A 25,832-nucleotide genomic window follows, 5' to 3' on the forward strand; every position below is an offset into this window, starting at 1 on the left:
TCTAGTCTACACGGGCTGGAATGACGTCACCCAGCAGTTGTACCCCACGACCGGCGATAGCGGATCCAAGCTGGTGAGCATTCTATTGTAACCCAGGGGATGGCGGCCAGAGGGTGGGAAGACTGGGGGGTTGGCAGTGTGTGTGTGGGGATCGTGGCCAGGTGGGGTAGTGTGTGTAGGGGGGAGTAAGGTGAGATAGTGTGTGTAGGGGGGGTCACGTGGGGTAGTGTGTGGGGGGGTCAGGTGGGATAGTGTGGGCACTATATGAGGGCATTGGCTACTATGTGGGCACTATATGGGGGCACTGGCTACTATGTGGGCACTATATGGGGGCATTGGATACTATGTGGGCACTATATGGGGGCATTGGATACTATGTGGGCACTATATGAGGGCATTGGCTACTATGTGGGCACTATATGGGGCATTGGAAACTATGTGGGCACTATATGGGGGCATTGGATACTATGTGGGGCATATATGGGCACATTGGCTACTATGTGGGCACTAAATGGGTGCATTGGATATTATGTGGACACTATATGGGGACATTGGATACTATGTGGGCACTATATGGGGCATTGGATACTATGTGGGCACTATATGAAGGCATTGGATAATATATAGTGCACTGTATGGGGGATTGGCTATTATGTGGGGCACTATATGGGGCATTGGCTACTATGTGGGGCACTATATGGGGGCATTGGCTACTATGTGGGGCACTATATTGGGGCATTGCTACTATATGGGGCACTATATGGTGGCATTGGCTACTATGTGGGGCACTATATGGGGGGATTGGATACTATGTGGGGCACTATATGGGGGGATTAGATACTATATAGGGCACTATAATTGGGATTGGATACTATATGGGGTACTATTCAGTCAGCAGTATGTGGTGACTGTAGGGAAGTGGCTATGGAGGGTTGCTATCTTGTTTTTCTTGTGGAAACCCTGATGTGGCCCAGCCTCACCCAGACTCTACCTCCAGTGGCCCCCGGGTAAATTGAGTTTGAGACCCCTGCTCTAAAGTTATATATATACTGTATATATATTTTTTTATGAAATCCTTTTTTTTGGCATTTAGTTATTAGTAAAATGGGCCTATTGTGACGCTTATATTGGTTTTATTTTTTCACCTACGGGGCTGTATGGGGTGTAATTTTTTCCGGCATGATCTCCAGTTTTTATTAATACCATATTTGTGAAGATCGGACGTTTTGATCACTTTTTATTAATTTTATTTATATATAATGTAACATCAAATCGGTAATCCGCGCAATTTTTTCCCTCTATTTGTGTACACCGTTCACAATGACGCTTGTCATATTTTAATAGATCGGACAATTATGCACGCTAAGGTATATTATATGTTATGTTTTTCTTTTTTTTATATGTTTTATTTATATAATGGGGGTGATTTAAATTTTTATTGGGAGAGGGGCTTTGGGGTAGTGTATTGGTGTTGTTAACTTCTTTTTTTTACACATTTGAAGTCCCTTTGGGGGACTTTTACATACGTAAGTGTGATTATTCACACTGATCACTGCTATGCCATAGGCATAGCATTGATCAGTGTAATAGGCAATCTGCTCATTGAGCCTGCCTGTGCAGGCTCAGTGAGCAGATCGCCGATTGGACTGCACGGAGGCACGTGTTAGTGTTTCAATAATAATTTTTGGAGCAGGGTATTCCTAAGAATAGAATCTCGCAATGTTGTGAGGCATAGAAGGAGGAGTGGGGAGGGCCAGGCAGGCAGAGGGTTTTTTTTCCCGCTTCTCTCTAAAATAAGTAGATGGTCCGGGTCTGTACATGGAATGTGAGAGGTATGGGAGATCGACTTGCCGGGGATTGTTTCATTAAGACACACCAGACGAAGAACACTATTAATATACATACAAAACGATGGACATCTCTCACATTCTATTCCACTTACTTTTCCTATTCAGCAGGTGTGTGGGTCTTGTTTCACAAAAAAGTTAATCTGTTGGTCCTACAATCACAAATAGATGAGAGAGGGAGATACCTGTTCTAGCACTGTGCATCTCGGGAGATACTGTATAAATTGTACAAGGTAGGCTAGGGACAAGTTCCTCAGGTAGGAATGGAACTGACAGGTCGCCGCTCTGGAGGTTCTGTGAGGAAGGGGGTTGGTACAATTTGTGGAGGTAGATGAATCCTGTAAATTAATGTATTTTCTTGCTTTAGCAGTTCCTTTTTATGCAGCATTGCATATCAATCTCGAACTATGCAACTTGCCAGTAAAGAGGGGGATCCGGAGGGTAGAGTATGCCCCTAAATCAATACCTGACCATACCCAGGGCCGTATTAACAGCTGCTCCAGCCATAGGCACTAAACCTGAAGATGCCCCATCTTGGGGAGCGAGGGGGAGAGTGGTTTCGGCTGTGGTGTCCCACCACGGGTGTTGCTATTGGTTACACCCTTCGCAAAAGCCTGAACTTATTGTAAGTGGTGATGAAGTAGTGATAAAGTTTCGCCACCAGATGTCGCTATTGTAGGTATGTGTACTCAGTTGTTGCACAGCTGAAGTATGGAAAGGGTTATTGTTTGCTTAAGTGTCACATGGATCTGTGAACCTGTGAGTGTCTTCTTCTTCTGTCCTCTCATCTATTTCTTTACTTCTTATGCACTCTTCAGCTGTAGATAGGAAATCATGTGGGTAGAGGAAGTGTAGCGCAGTCTTAGTCAGGTTCCTGTATGGTGAGGAAGCAAGACAAGACACACCTAACAGTTTCTCCTCAAGTAACCTTACTCAGCACTATGCAGTGTTAAAACCCTTACAGGAGAGGACACGTCTGAGATCATCTCAACCCTTGCCTTGGACTAGGAGAGTCACAGTGCAGGACAGTATCCACAAATTCAGAAAGATAGGAACTGATCCGGATAGAGCAAAGTTGCTAGAAGCCTATGAACTCTATCTCACAGCGCGGGTGTCAGTAGGAAACCCTCAGCATTCCGCTCATCCCAGGTAACAGGGTCTGGGGCTTGAGTTACCCTCTAGGACGGGTCCCCCAACACTGGGAGGGCAACAGGGGGTTCATTCCGACCAAGGTCGATGCATGGGCACAAGTATTCTCCCTCAAGTATTCTACTTTTTCTACCTCATTCTCCAACATCCCAGCAGAGCACAGTACTACTTGGGTTGGGACTCTCACGACATTCTCCTCTCTGCTCCCCTGATTCTTCTAAATATCTCTCAACACACAACCCAGTCAGCACAACTGTACCACTCTCTACGCTCTCATCACAGATCTGGATTCTGTATTATCAAGTGTATTATCAAGTGTGCTATCAAGTGTAACATATCCTGTCAATGCACAGCTATATGATCTGCTGCACACAAGTACTTTTAGAGTAAACAGGATATTATTTATGGTAAAGAGACTCTGTGATTCTTTGCCTCGTACCAACACAGTATACAGACACTCCTTGGGACATTTCCCCTTTCTGTGGGTGGCAGTGCCCATATACCAGAAGGATTACTACTCCACTCCAGCCCACCTTGACATTAACCCAAGGGACCCCTCAGCAGCCCGGCAGGTCACTGACCACAGGGGAACAAGGTATATTCGGCCCTTTAAAATAAAAACAGGTGTGCCACTATACCTGTGTGCCCAACCGGCACTGGCGTCACGACACAACACACTAGGGTCCGGCTACATCTCGGCCAACCATCACAGTGGTGGCTGCCATCACTCACTCCTATGCAGTTCCCACACACGGTGTCTCCTATAACTCTTGCGCACAGTATACCATGTTGACAAAGGTCGTAAATTACCAGAACGTCTGCTGAAATGGTACCCCAAAACTTATGTTAAATCATCGCTACCTGTGTTGGAATTGATGGCAATTGGTGTGCAGTTGATATTTCTGTATTCACTACTAAAAGTGTCCACTGGAGTCAAGGGAGAAAGCATAATTTTATGCCGCTGATCCACCAATGTCAACTGCTGTCTATGAAGAAAACATAGGTATACACAACTGCTGATCTACCAACGTGCACTGCTATCCAGGGAGAAAACACAATTTTACGCTGCTGATCCATTAATGTGAACTTCTTCCCTGGAAGAAAACATTTCATGCCAGTGATCCACCACACCCACCGCTGTCCTGACAGAAAGGGTCACTCATGCACTGAAACAGTACCATCTGCTAATGACTGCTTCAATACTGTAATGTGTCAGATATGGTGAAAGTGAAATGCCCCGCCTGAAGATTGAAATTTTTAGCACTATGAAATGTTTACTTTTTTTCCCACTGTATTACCTACTTCTGCCTCACGAACCTATACTCTGTAATACTTGAAAAGTAGATATAGCTGCTCACCGTCTTCTCCTGGTCTATCGGTAGGTGTACGGACCGCAAAGCTTCCCACTCAGGATACCACAAAAAGAGATGTCCAGCACTGATGCGATATTCCAATATCTGATGTCTTTATTAGTAGTAAAACAAACTCCATAGTTCCCCTACATGTTTCAGGCCAGATGGCCCTTAGTCATGGCATATACTCTGTAATACTACCACTAATATAGCTACAATGGTCTTCTTTAATAATGCAGTTCGGTTAGTTTCGGTTCGAATTGAGCCTGAACTTTGTGGTGAAGTTCAACAAACCAATTGAATCAAACTTTTCAAAAGTTGTCTCACCTCTACTACTAATTTAAAAACTGGCACTAAGCTTCAAAATGCCACCAAAGAGGGGGAAAAAAACACAAAAAACACTGTATAGTGTTAAATACAGTATTTTCATATTGACTCTGAGCTAATATCTGGTCACAGTGTGGTATCCCACCACGGGTGTTGCTATTGGTTACACCCTTCGTAAAAGCCTGTACTTTTAAGTGTAAGTGGTGATGTAATAGTATCAGAGTTTTGCCACAAGATGTTGTTATTGCGTAGTATGTATATTGCGTAGTAGTATGTAAGTATGTATACTCAGTTATTGCACAGCTTTAGTACTCAGAGTTATTGTTTATTTCTGGACCATATGGATCTGTATGCCAATGAGAGTTCTTTATTCTTCTCACCTATCATCTTTCTCTCTTTACTTTTCACATACGCACTCCTCACCTACTAACAGCACACCTTACATGCCCTGTAGAAAGAAAGTCACATGGGTAGAGGAAGTGTAGGGTCTTTTGTCTTTAGACACTGTAGAGGTAGGACGTTCCCTACAGTTTCTGCTCAAGTAGCTCCACTTAACACTATGCAGTGTTAAGCCTTCACTAGAGAGGACAAGTCAGGTATCATCCTAACCCACGCCATGGACAAGTAGAGACACAGTGCATGACAGTATCCATAAAAAATTAATGAACTGATCCAGATAGAGCAAAGTCGCTAGAAGCCTATGAACTCTATATTCTTCTATTTCTACCTCCGAAGTTCCGGCAGAGCACAGTACTACTTGGGTTGGGACTCTCTCGACATTCTCCTCTCTACTCTTCTGATCCTCTCCTCTTCTCATCACGCAACTCAGTCGGCAAGACTGTATCACTCTTCCTACTCTCAGTGCAGATCTGGATCCTAAAGTATTAAGTAACTTATCAAGTGTTGTATAAAGGCAAAGCTGTATTATCTACTGCCTACCTCAAGTATCTTCAGAGTAAACAAGATTATATTTATACTAAAGAGACTCTGTGATTCCTCGTCAGGTACCAATACAGCACACACACACTCCTTGGGTCATCTCCCCTTTCTGTGGGTGGCAGTACCAATAGTCCGGGTGCGTCACTACTCTACTCCACTCTGAACCACCATGATAAGTACCCAAGGGACCCCGCAACAGCCTGGCAGGTCACTGACCATGGGGGAATAAGGTATAGTCGGCCCAATAAAATAAGAGCAGGTGTGCCACTATACCTGTGTGCCCAACTGGCACTGGCCTTATGACAGATTACCATCACTGAGCAAGGCTATATCTCGGCCAACCACCATAGAACTGGCGTTACACCTAACCATCTGGCAAGTGACCAGCCGTACCTCCACAACACAACAGCGTATTTTAGCCAAAAAATATTGCTTTATTGTTCTTAATTCTGAATAGCTGATTTATCCTTTAAAAGGTCGACACATGATGACTAGAGCAAACCTACAGTAAGTTTGGGTTCACAAGAACTGGAACACTCAACATTTGAATCCTGTTGTCTGGAGAAGATTGATTCGGCTCTATGGCAGCCCTAGGGGTAAATTCATCTTCTCCATGCAGCAGGAGTCAAATACTTACTGTACGTTCACGTGCTGAAAAACAGTATGTAAATCGCAATTGAAAAGAAACAAAGACAAGTAGAACAGAAGAAACAAATGTAGCGTCCCGCATGAACAAAAAGCTGTAAAGAATGCCAGGATTGCAGATTTTTTATTACATTATATATATAACAATAAAAAGTGATCAATACGTTGGATCTACACAAATGTGATAGTAATAAAAACTAGAGATCATGGTACAAAAAATGATGCCCCATAGGTGAAAAAATAAAAGCGTTATAGGCGTTACAATAGGGCCATTTTAAATATACCTATGTGCAAAAAATAAATTACAAAAACATTAGAAAAGCTATGTAAACATGCATATCGCTGTATTCAGACTGACCTATAGAATAATGTTATCATGTCGGTTTTACCACAAAGAGGAAACATAAACACGGAAACCCCCCAACATATGCAGAATTTAATCCCCCCCCCAATTTCATCCCATAAATAATATTTTGGGGGTTCTGTTATTAATTTTATGGTACATTGAAAAGCACAAATACAAAGTACAGTTGTTCCTGAAAAAAATAAGCCCTTACATGGCCCTGTAGATGGAAAAATAAAAGCGTTATAGCTCTTAGAAGGCGAGGAGGAAAAAACTAAAATGCAAAAATGAAAATTGGCTTATTAAAAAGGGATTAATAACGGTTTTTATCAATAACTGTCTGCCCACTGATAACAAGCTGCCAGCTGATAACCATCTGCCTTTTGACAATTACCTGCCAGCTGACAAATACCTACTTGCTGACAATCATCTGTATGTTGAATTACTGATAACTACCTATTTGCTGACATCTGTTTGCTGGAGACAGTCTGCTGACAACTATATGCTTGCTGGCAACTTGTTGGCAACTATTTGCTTGCTGACAACTGTTTGCAGAAAAATTATCATTAATAACTTGGGAGTGCTTTTACCTATCCGGCTGATTCTGAGACTGTTTTCTCGTGGTACTTTACATTTTTGGTAAATTGGAGTCGATACTTATAACGAAACTTTATGAAAAAAAAACAAAATAACGTGAAAAATTGTGAAAAAATGCATTTTTCCAACTTTGGAACTTTTCTGCTCATACAGAAAACGGTTATGCCACATAAATCATATATTAAATAGCATCAGCAACATGACTACTTTATGTTGGCAGCATTTATTAAACTATCTTTCATTTTTTTAGACAATAAAAAGCTTAAAACATTAGCAGTAATTTTCCAAATTTTCTGTAAAATTTTAAAATCCATTATTTTTAGGGACCTGTTCAGGTTTAGGCTATGTTCACATTACGTATGAGACCGGCCATTCCGTGACCCCGGCCGTTCCGTGACGGAACGGCCGGTCCCTGGCCGGATCATCTCGGCCGGTACTTAAGTACCGGCTGGGTGATCTTTCCGGCCGCAGAGCTCTGATGCGGACGCATCAGCGTGCGCCAGCATCAGAGCTTACCATAGCCCACAGTGAAGCGAGCAGCCAGAGCCGCTTGCTTCACTGTGTGAACTGACAGGGTTTTCTGCAGCCGGAATTCACTGAATTCGGGCCGCAGAAAACTGACCTGTCAGTTTTTTCCGGCGCCGCACGGGATCCCGGCCGGAGCGTATACGTTGTGTGCACGCTCCGGCCGGGATCCCATTCAAAATGAAGCTATGTCCCACCCTGCAAAACTACAGCCGTAGTTGTGCGGCGAGAACTACGGCCGTAGTTTTACGCGGTGTGAACATAGCCTTAAAGTGTACTTGAGGGGACTGTATGTTAGAAAGCCCCACAAAGCACCCTATTTCAGAAACTACACCCCCCAAACTCTGCAAAAGCACATCCAGAAAGTTTTTTTTAACCTTTTAGGGGAGTCACAGAAATAAAAGCTAAGTGTATAAGAAATTTGAAAATTTTAATTTTCTGTGCAGAGATTTTATTTTAATCCAATATCTTTCATAATTGTAAACCCATTACTAGAGAAATGCACCCCAATATTAAGTGCCCCTTTTCTGCAGTTTATAGAAATACCCCACTTGGGGCCCAATTACGCTATTTTACGCAACCACAAGCCTCAGATATAAAGGAGTGCCTAGTGAATTTCAACGCCTCTGTTATATTTGGTCATTTTGGACTGTACCACTTCAGGTTGGCAGAGCCTCTGGGGTGCCAAAACATAAAAAACACCCCTAAAGGGACACCATTTAAAAAACTACACCCCTCGAGGAATGTAACAAGGTGCTTCACAGATTTTCAGAACAATGTGGCGTGAAAAAGGAAACATTTTTTTACACTAAAACGTTGTTCTAGCCTTCAATTTTCCATTTTCTTAAAGGGATAAGAGGAAAAGAAAGACACAAAATGTGTAGCGCAGTTTCTCCCGAGTACGGAAATACCCCACATGTGGATATTTAGTGCCAAGCGGGCGCAGGACGAGCCTCCAAAGGGAAGGAGCGCCAATTGACCTTTGGAAGCAGAATGGATTTCAAGGGCCATGTCGCATTTACAGAGCCATCGTGCTGCCAAAACACTGGAAACCCCCCACAAGTGACCCCATTATGGAAACTACACTCCTCAAGGAATCTAACAAGGGGTGCAGTGAGCATATGGACCCCACTGGTGACGGGTAAAAATGTGGAACAATGTGACGTAAAAGTGAAAACTTTCACAACTTTCACAAATGTGCCTGTCATGAAGGGGTCCATATCCTCACTGCACCCCTTGTAAGATTCTTTGAGGGGTGTAGTTTCCAGAATGGGGTCACTTGTGGGGGGTATTCACTGTCTTGGCAGCACGACGGCTCTGTAAATGGGACATGGCGTTCATCATCCATTCTGGCTAAATCCAGCCTCCAAAATCCAAATGGCGGTCCTTCCCTTCGGAGGCTTGCCCTGAACCCACATGTGGGGTATTTACGGACTCGGGGGAAATTGCTCTACACATTTTGTGAGTTTTTTTCTCTTTTAACCCCTCGTGAAAATGAAAAATTTAAGGCTAACATTATAGTGTAAAAAATTTAATATTTCATTTTCACGCCACATTGTTCCACATTTGTGCCCGTCACCAGTGGGGTCCATATGCTCACTATACCCCTTGTTACATTCCCTGAGGGGTGCAGTTTCCCTAATTGGGTCACTTATGGGGGGTTTCAACTGTCTTGGCAACAGTCCTTTCAAATGCAACAAGGCCCTTGAAATCCATTCCAGCCAAATTCAGCCTCCAAAAACCAAATGGCGCTTCTTCCCTTTGGAGGCTTACCCTGCACCCGCATGGCACTTTATGTCCACATGTGGGGTATTTTCATACTCAGAGGAAATTGATTTACACATTTTGTGTGTCTTTTTATCTTTTAACTCCTTGTGAAAATGAAAAATTTAAGGCTAAACCAACATTACAGTGTAAAAAATCAAGACAAGATCAATGATTTAGTGTAAAAATTACACTAAATGTTGGTCTAGCCTTGATTTTTTCCATTTCCACAAGGGGTTAAAAAAGAAAATAAATGCAAAAAGTGTAGCGCCATTTAGAGGCTGGAATGGAGGATGGAGGCCATGTCGCAATTATAAAGCTCCTGTGCTGCCAGGACAGTAGAAACCCCCCACAAGTGACCCCATTCTGGAAACTACACCCTATAAGGAATCTAACAAGGGGTGCAGTGAGCATATGGACTCCACTGGTGACGGGCACATATGTAGAACATGTGCCGTAAAAATAAAAGATACCATTTTTTTTCATTTTCACGGCACAAATGTGTCCGTCAATAGGGGGCCATATCCCCGCTGCACCCCTTGTTAGATTCTTGTGGGGTGTAGTTTCCAGAATGGGGTCACTTGTGGGGGTTTTCTACTGTCCTGGCAGAACAGAGGCTTTGTAATTGCATCATGGCAAGTCTCTAATGGGAATTGCAGCCATACCTATTTAGCTGGGGAAAAGGGACAATTTTAATTTATTTGGGGGTATTAGGCCAATTATTAGTTTATAAGGTTGAAAATGACAGGTGTCCATCAAATTCAACCTGTGTTGATCCAGAGGAAGGCTAAAAACCCTCATAAGGCAGACGACAGTAGCCTCCTTACAGGGCAAAAATTCCTTTCCGACTACAAAATGGAAATCAGAATAATCCCCGGATCAACGTGACCCCTGAAATAAGAATAAGGGAAGAATTTAGAAAATGTAGAACTCCAATGACGTGTGGTACGCCTTGAAGCAATCCTTTATGCAGAGGCCGGGGTGATCAGGACAGGTATCACACTGGAAAATTATCCCCCTGTTACGCCACAATCTGCAGTTCTTCTGGGGTCCAGTGTGGGGGACGGCACCTGGAAAATGTTGCCCTGGTGTGATACGGGATCCTTTATATCCAGAAGCGCTGGGTCTGCTCCATGGCTGCTAAATATTAGGGCTCCAATTACTGCTTCTGATATTTTTGGATCATGCCGCAAGCTACAGTAGCGGCGCACTTACGTGCAATGCTGATCAGCACTCAGCGGCCTTAGGGAGCATAAAAAGAAAAACAAAATTGAAAAAAAAAACTCTTTTTAACCCGAAGCAAATGATCAGTGAATAATATACACTGATCAGGCTCTAGGGGGCAGTAGAGTGAAGCTGCCGAAGATTGCCGAAGCCCGCCGGAGCCCAAAGAGCCCAAGATTTCCGAAGTTAGACGATGCAGACCCGACGGAACCCGGAAGTGACCCGATGCAGAGAAGAGGACACGCCGACCGCCGATCTCTGCTCCGGACGCTCGGAGCAGGTGAGTATACCTAGCTGAGGGGTGAAGAACCCGGGGACACACTTTTTTAACACTTTGATCGCCGTGATGGGCCGGCCGATACTGGCCAGTCCGGGGAAAAAATGGCGGCGGTGCCACCCCCACCCGGCGCCATCTTTTTCCCAAACACTAATAGCGATTGGTGCTGTCTTGGACAGCACCAATTGCCATTGCTTTCCGGGTCAGCGGGTCACAGATGACTCGAAAAGCTGAATTTAGCTGCTATCGGCTGATCTACATAGATCAGCCTATAGCAGCGATCGCCGTCCCGGGGAGGGGGGGGCTCATCACCCCCCGTGCTGACGAGCAGAGATGGCCTGCTATACATTATAACAGGCCATCTTTCCCGATCGCTGTGTGTGTACACATAGAGATCGGGGAAACATCAGGCGTAAATGTACGTCCATTTGCGTTAAAGCCCACCCTGCGGGGGCGTACATTTATGCCCGATGTCGTTAAGGGGTTAAGCTATCTTAAAAGAATCGCAATAATGAATTTTCCAAACAATATATCGTTCTGTCTAAAGGCTGATGGTTATAAAAAAACACATCGTTACTTCGAAAATCGTTAATTGTTCGATTGGGCAAACTATTGCTCTGTGTAAACGCAGCATAAGGCTGGGTTCACACTACGTATATTTTAGTCAGTATTGTGGTCCTCATATTGCAACAAAAACCAGGAGGGGATTGAATACACAGAAAGGCTCTGTTCACACAATGTTGAAATTGAGTGGATGGCCGCCATTTATTGGCAAATATTTGCTGTTATTTTAAAACAACGGCTGTTGTATTGAAATAATGGCCGTTATTTACTGTTATATGGCGGCCATCCACTCAATTTCAACATTGTGTGAACAGATCCTTTCTGTGTTTTTAACCCCTTAACGACCGCGGGCGTAAGTGTACACCCCCAAAACCCGTGCCTTAACGCAAACGGGCGTACATTTACGCCCACGGTTTCCCCGATCGCTGCGTATACACACGCAGCGATCGGGGAAGATGGCCTGCTATAATGTATAGCAGTCCATCCCTGCTTGTCGGCACGGGGGGTGATTAACCCCTCCCGTGCTGACGATCGCCGCTATTGGCTGATCAATTCAGATCAGCATATGGCGGCGATCTGCAGCTTTCCGGGTCATCAGTGACCCGATGGCCCGGAAAGCAATGCCGGTCGGTGCTGTCCGAGGACGACACCAACCGCCATTACTGTTAAAAGTAACGGTGGCCACGGTGCCACGTCCCGATCGTCGGGACCGGCCGGCGATATAAGTACCCCATGAAAGGGTTAAATACCTGCTGTGGACACCTCAGCTAGGTAGCTGAGGTGTACAGAGCAGGTATTGACCCATACTCACCGGATCCAGCGTCCCGATCGCGTCTTTACGCGTCCCGATCGGTTCCGAACGCGTCTTCGTCGGCGTCTTCGTCTTTTTCCGGCGGTCCCCATCGGCAATCATCGGCTCCAGCGTCGTCAAACTTCGGCTTTTTCCGGAATTGGCGTTCTACTGCCCCCTAGCGACTGATAAGTGTATATAATACACATATCAGTAGGAATAGGGTTGAAGAAAGATTTTTTTTTTTTTCCCAATTTTTTTTTTTTCACAATTTATTTTTTTTTTATTTTCCGCACCCTATCGCCGCTGAGTGCTGATCAGCATCGCACGTAAGTGCGCCGCTGATCAGCAACTCCTCCTTTTTGGCGTAGAGTGTTTTTTTCCTATATCCTACAGCCACGGTCTGCTTATAAGTGCCGCACATAAGTGCGGCATTTATCAGCAACTCCTTTCTTGGCGTAGTTTTTTTTTTTATACTTTTTTTTTTTTTACACTACACGGAATAAAGTTTGACACTACACCACTACATACCCCATATACCAATCCACGTATAAAGATGCCCCCCAGGGTGTTTTCGGTGTTGGACGCATACGCTATTATTGCCTCCGACACCGAAACAGCCAGTGAGGATTAATGGGGGGTCCTTCGTTCCTCCATTCATCCTCATCCTCATCATCCAATGACCTATCTGGGGGTAGCGTAGCGTACGCTGCCCCCCAGACAAGTCTTTTCCGCCAGTACCGTCCCAATAAGAGATCACGGTATGGCGTGAAATTCTACAAACTGTGTGAGAGTACCTCAGGGTACACTTACAGATTTATAAGGCTCGGTTCAGACGTTGTAACTGTGCGGCTGTATTTGCGGCTGTAATTGTGCGGCGGTATTTTTGGTGGTTCGTTTGTATGCTTGGAAGTATAGGATATGCGGCTGCACAGTGCACACTATGTCTGAATCTACGGCCCTATCGTAAACGGACCGGTAAAAAATGAACAAGACCATTGTTTGCAGCTGGACATGCGGCCGAGGATTGACAGGCGGTCCGTACGGAGTACTTCAAAAATAGCCGGCAATGATGCCGAATGCCGATGCCTCTAATAGTTAATATATTAAATTACTAAAACACATTTTCTTTGTAATCAAGACACTTTCGTTGTTCAATAATTTATTTCGAACGAATCCATCATTTTGCAATTAAATATACTGTTAAAATAAATATATATATAAATAAATGTATATTTATCTATATATTTATTTTTGACAGTATATTGAATTGCACAATGATGGATTCGTTAGAATTAAATTATTGAACACCGAAACTGAATTTATTTCCACGAAAATGTGTTTTATTAATTAATTATTAATTAGTACAGGAAGCTCCATAAGCCATTAATTCATATTCCCGGCAATAGAGCATTCTGTACTAATCATCACTTTACTTTAATTAAAACATCAAATGTTTCTTCTAATTATGTTATGACAATAGCATTATTAGAAGAAACATTTAGAATTATATGTGCGCTCAGCTGATTGGCTGATCGGCTGAGCGCACATATAATGAGCCGGTCCGCAGTACAGTCACTTCATTGTGCTGCGGACCAGCGAAGAGGACACATCGGGGTGAGTATAGAGCTCTCCCCACCCCCTCCCCTGCACTGCACCCCTCCCAGCAAGGAAGGGGGGTCACTTAACCCCTTCCTTGCTGGGATGGGTGCAGTCTGACATCAGTCTGGCCCCCAGGGGGTTAAGGGGGATGCAATACATCCTCCCTTAACCCCTTGGGGGTCAGACTGTAAGCAGCGATCTGTAAAGATGCTGCATACTGTAAGGAGCACAACACCGCTCACAATGATGGGTGTTGTGCTCCTGTTTGTGTTTTTTTTGTGTGTTTCTCCCTTTTTGTTTTTCAGATATCGGTATCCTGGGAATTACGTCGGATTCCATGGACTACGTCGATGACCAGCAGTTGTTGTTTTAATTTTTTTTAATAAAATGGTCAATGAGGGGTGTGGGGGTGTTTTTATTTGAATAAAAATGTTTTTTAACTTGTGTGTTGTCTTTATTTCTTTACTTTATAGACTTAGTAGTGGAAGCCGTCTAATAGACGGAATCCATTACTAAGTTGGGGCCTAGTGTTAGTCGGTATAAAATGGCTAACACTAACCCCCTATTATTACCCCAGTACCCAATGCCACCAGGGGTACTGGGAAGAGCCGGGTGCCAGTGGTCCCGGAGCGTCAAAATTGGCACTCCTGGACCGGGCGGCAGAACGCTGGTAAGATAAAGGCTGGGGAGGGCCTAAACCAATGGCTCTTCCCACCCTGGTGTTACCAGGCTGCTGTCGTTTGGTTTTTAACCCGGCTGGTTATAAAAATAGGGGGGACCCTATGCGTTTTTTTTTTAAATAAATAAATAATTTAAAAAAAAACCACTGGTGGACCACTGGCACCCGGCTCTTCCCAGTACCCCTGGTGGCATTGGGTACTGGGGTAATAATAGGGGGTTAGTGTTAGCCAGTGTTAGCTAACACTAGGCCCCGACTTAGTAATGGATTCCGTCTATTAGACGGCTTCCACTATTAAGTCTATAAAGTAAAGAAATAAAGACAAGACACAAGTTTAAATTTTTTTTATTCAAATAAAAACACCCCCACACCCCTCATTGACCATTTTATTAAAAAAATTAAAACAACAACCGCTGGTCATCGACGTAGTCCATGGAATCCGACGTAATCCCCAGGGGATTAAGGGGTTAAGTGACCCCCCTTCCTTGCTGGGAGGGGTGCAGTGCAGGGGAGGGGGTGGGGAGAGCTCTATACTCACCCCGATGTGTCCTCTTCGCTGGTCCGCAGCACAATGAAGTGACTGTACTGCGGACCGGCTCATTATATGTGCGCTCAGCCGATCAGCCAATCAGCTGAGCGCACATATAATTCTAAATGTTTCTTCTAATAATGCTATTGTCATAACATAATTAGAAGAAACAACACAGTAAGAGGTGGTCGGCACTACAGCCTAGAGCTCAACCTGAACGGCAACCAGATAGTAATTGGGGAAGTGTACGGTGGTGCTAGTTGTGGGTACAGTCTCTGTAGCGTACAAAAATTATTGAAGAAATGAAAAACTGCACTCACCGGCACTTGTGATAGCTTCTTTTTATTGCTTAAGTGCGGACATCATGGAGCAGACGCCAGCTAGGTGCGGGTAACAGGCTTGTTTCGCGCGTAGCGCTTCAACGGACCCTCCCCCTTTGCTACGTAGCCCCGTCTAAATATGTTAAACAAGGTGACGTATGTGAACATGTGATTACATATAAACAACATATAAAAAAGAGAAAGAAACCAATTTAAAAACAATCGGACACACATTTCATATCAGGAAACTACGGTCCTATTCTATCATTAAGGCCGCCCGGACCCTCGGCTTCAGTATACAAGATCCACTTTGTCTCAGCTTTCATTAGAAGGCGATGGCCATCTTCCCCTGCTCGGGGCTTAACTCTTTCTATTCCTGCAAATTTTATATCTGCCAGCTTGCTACCATGTGCCTCCTTCATATGATTAATGAATCTAGGGGCACCGGAGCCGGTTCTCAATGAATAGAAGTGTTCTCTAATGCGAGTATGTAATGGTCTCTTAGTCTTGCCTATGTAAAATCTTCCGCAATCGCAGAAGATTACATAGACCACTGACTTGGTTTTACAACAAATGAAATCATTAACGTGTATCTGCCGACCATTAATGCTAAGACTTGTGCTTTTATGCATATGGGTACACCATTTACAAGAACCACATTTATGATTGCCTTTTAAATCATGTTGTAACCATGCTATACCATTTTCTTTAGTTGTCCTCATTTTACTGTGTACTAATATATCTTTTATACTTTTGCTCCGTCTGAAGGTGACAAAGGTTTTTTTTATTGCTTGTTCTTCGAATACTGTATCATTCTCTATCAGGTACCAATACTTATTAATGGCTCTGCGAATCTGTGAGGCCATTGGTGAAAGTTTAAAGGAAAACGCTAACCGATCAGTATTGTCATTTTTAGATCTTTTGGGTTTGGTGGCATTATGGAGTAGAGTGTGGCGGTTTTTTTGTGCTGCCTTATGCAGCGATTCATCGATCAATTTTTCGGGATAACCCCTATCTATGAATTGCTGCCTAAGCGCTGCTGCCTGGGTTTTAAATGATTCTTCTGTGCTGTTAATGCGGCGCAACCGGAGAAATTGCCCATAGGGCACTGCTTTCTTCGTTGCGTCCGTATGGTAACTATTAAAGTGGAGCAAAGCGTTGGATGCTGTAGGTTTCCTATATCCTTTTGTTTCTACTTTACCATCTTTCACAGACACCATCACGTCCAAGAACTCCATCTCATGAGAGCTGATTTTGCTAGTGAATAACATGTTCATAGTATTCTCTTGATTGAGGTAACTAACAAACTCCTCAAAGTCCACTTCTGATCCTGTCCAAATTATAAAGATATCATCCACAAAGCGTGAATACCTGTGGATGAATCTTGAATAGGGATTTTTTGTGCTGAAAATAAAGTGCATTTCAAAAACTGCCAAAAATAAATTGGCCACAATACATGCCACTGGAGTGCCCATGGCAACTCCAGATGTTTGGAGATACCATCTATTATCAAACATAAAAGTGTTGTTAGACAAAATTAGATCTAGTGCCTCACAAACAAAATCTATGTACTCCCCACTTCTGTCTGTTTTTTCCAGGAGTTCACGGATGCTGTCTATACCCAACCGATGAGGAATACACGTATAAAGCGACTCCACATCGATTGTGGCAAGGAGCACGTGTTCCTCGCATACACAATCCTCCAGGCTGTTCAAGAATTCATTGGTGTCTTTGACCAGAGAGGGGACCCTCTCAAGCAGGGGGCTTAAGAGCCAATCCACATACTGAGATAAAGGTTCCAAAATCGATCCTACTCCGGCGACAATAGGACGGCCTGGAGGATTGTGCAGCGTTTTGTGTATTTTGGGGAGAAAATACCAGTGGGGCGTACTATATGATAAAGGCAGAATTTTGCGGGCAGTATTCTCGGAAATAAAACCTTTTTCAACTTGCCTTCTCAGAAAGGACTGTAATTTGGAGGAGATCTTTCTCATGGGATTTTCTTGGAGTTCTTGGTAGTTCGTGGCGTCTGACAGCTGGCGGAGGGCCTCTGTACGGTAGTAGTCCACTGACATAATAACTACTCCTCCTCCCTTATCTGCCCCTTTTATTATAAGATCATCCCTTTTCCTTAATTTCTGTAGGGCATGCCATTCAGCACTAGTGAGATTATTTTTATCTGTGGGGTAGACTAATGCACGGACCTCGTCCATAACCTTTTTATAAAAAAGATCTAGACTACTGCCAGGGGCAATGGGAGGTGAGAATGTGGATTTTACACCCCGGGTGAAGTTGGTATCTTCTGCCTCTATGTTGGTGGATGTAGGGTTAACATCACCTGCTAGCTCCATCAACATAGCCACACATTTTAGTTCATCATTAGTTTCCAGCTCTGGGGCAATGAAACCTAACAGACCTATCTTAGGACATGTTTCACCTTCACGTTTTTCATATGCTGATATTTTATTGGAAAAAAACTTCTTTAAATTTAATTTACGGACACCTTTAAATAAATCAGTCTCAAATTCTACAATATCAAAGTGCCCTGGTAAACAGAAGTTCAGTCCTTTAGATAGGAGTGATGTAGTCGCTGCGTCCAAGGGACTGTCCGTCAGGTTGATTACTTTCATTGCATTAATTTCTGGATCCGGATTTCCATTTAACGTCTCCACGATACTGTCTTTCTTTTGACCGATGTTCCTTTCTCTAACTCTTTTCTTTCTGCCACGTCTGGTCTTCCGTCATTGAGAACCGGCTCCGGTGCCCCTAGATTCATTAATCATATGAAGGAGGCACATGGTAGCAAGCTGGCAGATATAAAATTTGCAGGAATAGAAAGAGTTAAGCCCCGAGCAGGGGAAGATGGCCATCGCCTTCTAATGAAAGCTGAGACAAAGTGGATCTTGTATACTGAAGCCGAGGGTCCGGGCGGCCTTAATGATAGAATAGACCGTAGTTTCCTGATATGAAATGTGTGTCCGATTGTTTTTAAATTGGTTTCTTTCTCTTTTTTATATGTTGTTTATATGTAATCACATGTTCACATACGTCACCTTGTTTAACATATTTAGACGGGGCTACGTAGCAAAGGGGGAGGGTCCGTTGAAGCGCTACGCGCGAAACAAGCCTGTTACCCGCACCTAGCTGGCGTCTGCTCCATGATGTCCGCACTTAAGCAATAAAAAGAAGCTATCACAAGTGCCGGTGAGTGCAGTTTTTCATTTCTTCAATAATTTTTGTACGCTACAGAGACTGTACCCACAACTAGCACCACCGTACACTTCCCCAATTACTATCTGGTTGCCATTCAGGTTGAGCTCTAGGCTGTAGTGCCGACCACCTCTTACTGTGTTGTTGATGAACTCTTATGCTTTGGTCTGAGCACACAGCCATATACACGGAGCATATACCGCTACGTTTGTGCATCACTTAATAATGGAAATAGAAGACAGTGATGTGAATATAAGTGCACCCAGAGGGGATATGAATACTCCTATCAGTGCTGGACGAGCAGACGCCAGTTTGTTCTTCAGATCATGTGATCTTAGCGATCCATTACAACTGATGACCAATAAAAATCTGGAGTTTAAAATCCAGAATTTAGCCGAGAAGGAGATGCGGTTATTCTGGACTACACACTCATTGAAATCTTATTGGGAATGCAAACGTGTACCCAGAGGACTACGGTGCTATAAGGAAGCATCCCAATTTACTGATGACCCAGAATTTATGGCTATATGGACACAGATCCACCAGGAACACTCTATGCGAATCTTGGAGGTTGTTACTACACGCAATGAACAAGAATATACAACAGTAACCAATGACCTGTGTCGTGCAAAAATGGAATTAAAAACCAGATTGCCAGAAGATCAATATCATGCTTTTATCATGAAGTTGGAGAAAAAATTAGCATCTCTACAGGACATAATTAAAGGACAAAAAAGAGACAAATTTTTAAGGGATAAATCTGACTACGAGACCGATAAAGTGTTCCTAAAGAAAAACAAAAATATAAATAAAAAACAAAGGAAAGATCAGATCCAAAGCCCGCGCCAAGAGCGATTTTTGGACAACAGACTCTGATTCGAGTCTGTCAGATTCTACTCCAACAGTAAGATCAAAACCTAAACCTAAACTAGCTGAAAATAAGGAACAAGGGGCTTCAAATACCCCTTTAGACGGAAGACCAGACGTGGCAGAAAGAAAAGAGTTAGAGAAAGGAACATCGGTCAAAAGAAAGACAGTATCGTGGAGACGTTAAATGGAAATCCGGATCCAGAAATTAATGCAATGAAAGTAATCAACCTGACGGACAGTCCCTTGGACGCAGCGACTACATCACTCCTATCTAAAGGACTGAACTTCTGTTTACCAGGGCACTTTGATATTGTAGAATTTGAGACTGATTTATTTAAAGGTGTCCGTAAATTAAATTTAAAGAAGTTTTTTTTCCAATAAAATATCAGCATATGAAAAACGTGAAGGTGAAACATGTCCTAAGATAGGTCCGTTAGGTTTCATTGCCCCAGAGCTGGAAACTAATGATGAACTAAAATGTGTGGCTATGTTGATGGAGCTAGCAGGTGATGTTAACCCTACATCCACCAACATAGAGGCAGAAGATACCAACTTCACCCGGGGTGTAAAATCCACATTCTCACCTCCCATTGCCCCTGGCAGTAGTCTAGATCTTTTTTATAAAAAGGTTATGGACGAGGTCCGTGCATTAGTCTACCCCACAGATAAAAATAATCTCACTAGTGCTGAATGGCATGCCCTACAGAAATTAAGGAAAAGGGATGATCTTATAATAAAAGGGGCAGATAAGGGAGGAGGAGTAGTTATTATGTCAGTGGACTACTACCGTACAGAGGCCCTCCGCCAGCTGTCAGACGCCACGAACTACCAAGAACTCCAAGAAAATCCCATGAGAAAGATCTCCTCCAAATTACAGTCCTTTCTGAGAAGGCAAGTTGAAAAAGGTTTTATTTCCGAGAATACTGCCCGCAAAATTCTGCCTTTATCATATAGTACGCCCCACTGGTATTTTCTCCCCAAAATACACAAAACGCTGCACAATCCTCCAGGCCGTCCTATTGTCGCCGGAGTAGGATCGATTTTGGAACCTTTATCTCAGTATGTGGATTGGCTCTTAAGCCCCCTGCTTGAGAGGGTCCCCTCTCTGGTCAAAGACACCAATGAATTCTTGAACGGCCTGGAGGATTGTGTATGCGAGGAACACGTGCTCCTTGCCACAATCGATGTGGAGTCGCTTTATACGCGTATTCCTCATCGGTTGGGTATAGACAGCATCCGTGAACTCCTGGAAAAAACAGACAGAACTGGGGAGTACATAGATTTTGTTTGTGAGGCACTAGATCTAATTTTGTCTAACAACACTTTTATGTTTGATAATAGATGGTATCTCCAAACATCTGGAGTTGCCATGGGCACTCCAGTGGCATGTATTGTGGCCAATTTATTTTTGGCAGTTTTTGAAATGCACTTTATTTTCAGCACAAAAAATCCCTATTCAAGATTCATCCACAGGTATTCACGCTTTGTGGATGATATCTTTATAATTTGGACAGGATCAGAAGTGGACTTTGAGGAGTTTGTTAGTTACCTCAATCAAGAGAATACTATGAACATGTTATTCACTAGCAAAATCAGCTCTCATGAGATGGAGTTCTTGGACGTGATGGTGTCTGTGAAAGATGGTAAAGTAGAAACAAAAGGATATAGGAAACCTACAGCATCCAACGCTTTGCTCCACTTTAATAGTTACCATACGGACGCAACGAAGAAAGCAGTGCCCTATGGGCAATTTCTCCGGTTGCGCCGCATTAACAGCACAGAAGAATCATTTAAAACCCAGGCAGCAGCGCTTAGGCAGCGATTCATAGATAGGGGTTATCCCGAAAAATTGATCGATGAATCGCTGCATAAGGCAGCACAAAAAAACCGCCACACTCTACTCCATAATGCCACCAAACCCAAAAGATCTAAAAATGACAATACTGATCGGTTAGCGTTTTCCTTTAAACTTTCACCAATGGCCTCACAGATTCGCAGAGCCATTAATAAGTATTGGTACCTGATAGAGAATGATACAGTATTCGAAGAACAAGCAATAAAAAAAACCTTTGTCACCTTCAGACGGAGCAAAAGTATAAAAGATATATTAGTACACAGTAAAATGAGGACAACTAAAGAAAATGGTATAGCATGGTTACAACATGATTTAAAAGGCAATCATAAATGTGGTTCTTGTAAATGGTGTACCCATATGCATAAAAGCACATTTCATTTGTTGTAAAACCAAGTCAGTGGTCTATGTAATCTTCTGCGATTGCGGAAGATTTTACATAGGCAAGACTAAGAGACCATTACATACTCGCATTAGAGAACACTTCTATTCATTGAGAACCGGCTCCGGTGCCCCTAGATTCATTAATCATATGAAGGAGGCACATGGTAGCAAGCTGGCAGATATAAAATTTGCAGGAATAGAAAGAGTTAAGCCCCGAGCAGGGGAAGATGGCCATCGCCTTCTAATGAAAGCTGAGACAAAGTGGATCTTGTATACTGAAGCCGAGGGTCCGGGCGGCCTTAATGATAGAATAGACCGTAGTTTCCTGATATGAAATGTGTGTCCGATTGTTTTTAAATTGGTTTCTTTCTCTTTTTTATATGTTGTTTATATGTAATCACATGTTCACATACGTCACCTTGTTTAACATATTTAGACGGGGCTACGTAGCAAAGGGGGAGGGTCCGTTGAAGCGCTACGCGCGAAACAAGCCTGTTACCCGCACCTAGCTGGCGTCTGCTCCATGATGTCCGCACTTAAGCAATAAAAAGAAGCTATCACAAGTGCCGGTGAGTGCAGTTTTTCATTTCTTCAATAATAATTAGAAGAAACATTTGATGTTTTAATTAAAGTAAAGTGATGATTAGTACAGAATGCTCTATTGCCGGGAATATGAATTAACGGCTTATGGAGCTTCCTGTACTAATTAATATTTAATTAATAAAACACATTTTCGTTGAAATAAATACAGTTTCTTTGTTCAATAATTTAATTCTAACGAATCTATCATTGTGCAATTCAATATACTGTCAAAAAATAAATATATATATAAATATAAATTTATTTATATATATATTTATTTTAACAGTATATTTAATTGCAAAATGATGGAATCGTTTACATTTAATTATTGAACAATAAAAGGGACTTTATTAGAAAGAAAATGTGTTTTATTAATTCAATAGATTAACCATGAGAGACATCGGCTATAGTGCAGAGGATCGCAAACCCCGGTAATAGCGATTCATGTAAACTGTGTTCCCTGCTTTCTCAGATGCATCCAGAGGTGTTTGCATCACTTTCTTAACATTTTATTTGTTATTTTTAGTTGGACCAGATTTCCAAGTAAATGACCGTATGTTTTGAGCCGCATGTCTATTTTTTCCCACGGCCGGAGTTTCACCCGCACATTTACAGCCGCATAAAAAATACAGCCGCACAGTTACAGCGTCTGAACCTAGCCTTAAAGTATATTTGAGGGGCCTGTATGTTAGAAAGCCCCACAAAGCACCCCATTTCAGAAACTGCACCCCCCACACTCTGCAAAAGCATATCCAGAAAGTGTTTTAACCCTTTAGGGGAGTCTCAGAAATAAAAGCCAAGTGTGTAAGAAATTTGAAAATTTAAATTTTCTGTGCAGAGATTTTATTGTAATCCAATATCTATATAATAAAAATCAAAGTCTGTCTGTCTGTCTGTCTGTCCTTCTGTCTGTCTGTCTGTCCTCTATAGACTTCCAAACGCCTGAACCGTTTGACCCCAAATTTGGCACACAGATACATTGGGTGCCCGGGAAGGTTATTGCGAAGGTCCCGTCCCCGCCAGATTTACAGGAGGGGAGGGGGAGGGGAAAGAGCGCCCCATAGAGATGAATGGGAAAATCTTCTCACTGCAAACACAGGTGATATAATTAGCTGCAGCAGACACGGCAGTTGGAGCCTTAGCAACCAATAGGATTACTGCTTTCATTTTCACAGGGAGCAATGGTTGCTAGGGAAGCTGCCTCACAACATCCACAGTAATAACTGGTAGACCCCCTACTCCATCTATACAGTACATGTATATACAGGACCTCCTACTCCATCTATACAGTACATGTATATACAGGACCCCCTACTCCATCTATACAGTACATGTATACAGGACCCCCTACTCCATCTATACAGTACATGTATATACAGGACCCCCTACTCCATCTATACAGTACATGTATACAGGACCCCCTACTCCATTTATACAGTACATGTATACAGGACCCCCTACTCCATCTATACAGAACATGTATATACAGGACCTCCTACTCCATCTATACAGTACATGTATATACAGGACCCCCTACTCCATCTATACAGTACATGTATATACAGGAGCCCCTACTCCATCTATACAGTACATGTATATACAGGGCACAACAGGTATACCAAACTGTGACTGGGTAACACTGCCACACCAGACCTGACCAATACCGCCATACTGTGACTGGATAACACTGTCATATCAGACCTGACCAATACCGCCATACTGTGCTGGATAACACTGTCATACCAGATCTGACCAATACCGCTATACTGTGCTGGATAACACTGTCATACCAGACCTGACCAATACCGCCATACTGTGACTGGATAACACTGCCATACCTGACCTGACCAATACTGGCAAACTGTGACTGGGTAACACCGCCACACCAGACCTGACCAATACCACCATACTGTGACTGGATAACACCATCATATCAGACCTGACCAATACTGCCATACTGTGACTGGATAACACCGCTATACCAGACCTGACCAATACCACCCTACCGTGACTGGATAACACCGCCACATCAGACCTGACCAATACCGCCATACTGTGACTGGATAACACCGCCATACCAGACATGACCAATACCGACACACTGTGACTGAATAACACTGCCATATGGGTAAATACAACCCTGCAGGTATACAGGACACTACAGGTATACAGGACCCCAAAACTATACACTACAGGTGCACGGGACCTCCACAAAACTATATACTACAGGTATACAGGACCCAAAACGTTACACTACAGGTATAAAGGACCCCAAAACTATACACTACAGGTATACAGGACCTCCACCAACTATATACTTCAGGTATACAGGACCTCCACCAACTATATACTACAGGTATACAGGACCCAAAACTATACACTACAGGTGTACAGGACCTCAAAACTATACCCTACAGGTATACAAGACCTACACCAACTCTATAATACAGGTATACAGCACCTTCACCAACTCTATACTACAAGTATACAGGACCCCAAATCTATATACTACAGGTATACAGGAACTCCACCAGCTATATACTACAGGTATATAGGACCCCAAACTATACACTACAGGTATACAGGACCTCCACCAACTCTATACTATAGTTATACAGGACCCTCAAACTATTCACTACAGGTATACAGAACTATATACTACAGGTATACAAGACCTCCACCAATTATACACTACAGGTATCCAGGACCCTCAAACTATAAACTACAGGTATACAAGACCTCCACCAACTATACATTACAGGTATATAGCACCAACTATATAGTACAGGTATACAGGACCCCCGAACTATACAGTACAGGTATACAGGACCTTCACCAACTGTACACTGCAGGTATACAGGACCTCCCTCAACTATACACTACAGGTATACAGCCCCCCCCAACTACACACTACAGGTATACAGGACCCCCCCAACTATGCACTATAGGTATACAGCCCCCCCAACTATGCACTACAGATATGCGAGACCCCTAAAAACTATACATTGTGGGTATACAGAACCCCTCCAACTATGCACTACAGGTATACACTAATTCCACTGATTAACTCAGATGAAACAATACCTTTAGCTTGGCCTCCTGGGCACCTTAGAACAAATCTAATTAACACACTGACACTTTATACCCGGGCAGCGCCGGGTACATTTTCTAGTTTTTCATAATTATAAACCTATTACCAGAGAAAAGCACCCCAATAATTATTGCCCCGTTTCTGCAGTTTATAAAAATACCCCATATGTGGCCCTATTGCGCTATTTGACGCAACCACAAGCCTCAGATATAATGGAGCGCCTAGTGAATTTCAATGCCTCCGTTATATTTGGTCATTTTTGACTGTACCACTTCAGGTTGGCAGAGGCTCTGGAGTGCCAAAACCTAAAAAACACCCCTAAAGGGACACCATTTAGAAAACTATACCCCTCAAGGAATGTATCAAGGGG

General features: G+C 43.1%; 1 protein-coding gene across 2 annotated transcripts in view; it reads right to left on the reverse strand.

The window, feature by feature from the left end:
- The window catches only part of MYO1F (myosin IF), a 228,107-nt gene that overhangs the window by 150,701 nt on the left and 51,574 nt on the right, over positions 1-25,832 (reverse strand). The window lies entirely within an intron of this gene.

The sequence above is a fragment of the Dendropsophus ebraccatus genome, chromosome 7 (assembly GCF_027789765.1).
Source record: "Dendropsophus ebraccatus isolate aDenEbr1 chromosome 7, aDenEbr1.pat, whole genome shotgun sequence".
Lineage (NCBI taxonomy): Eukaryota > Metazoa > Chordata > Amphibia > Anura > Hylidae > Dendropsophus > Dendropsophus ebraccatus.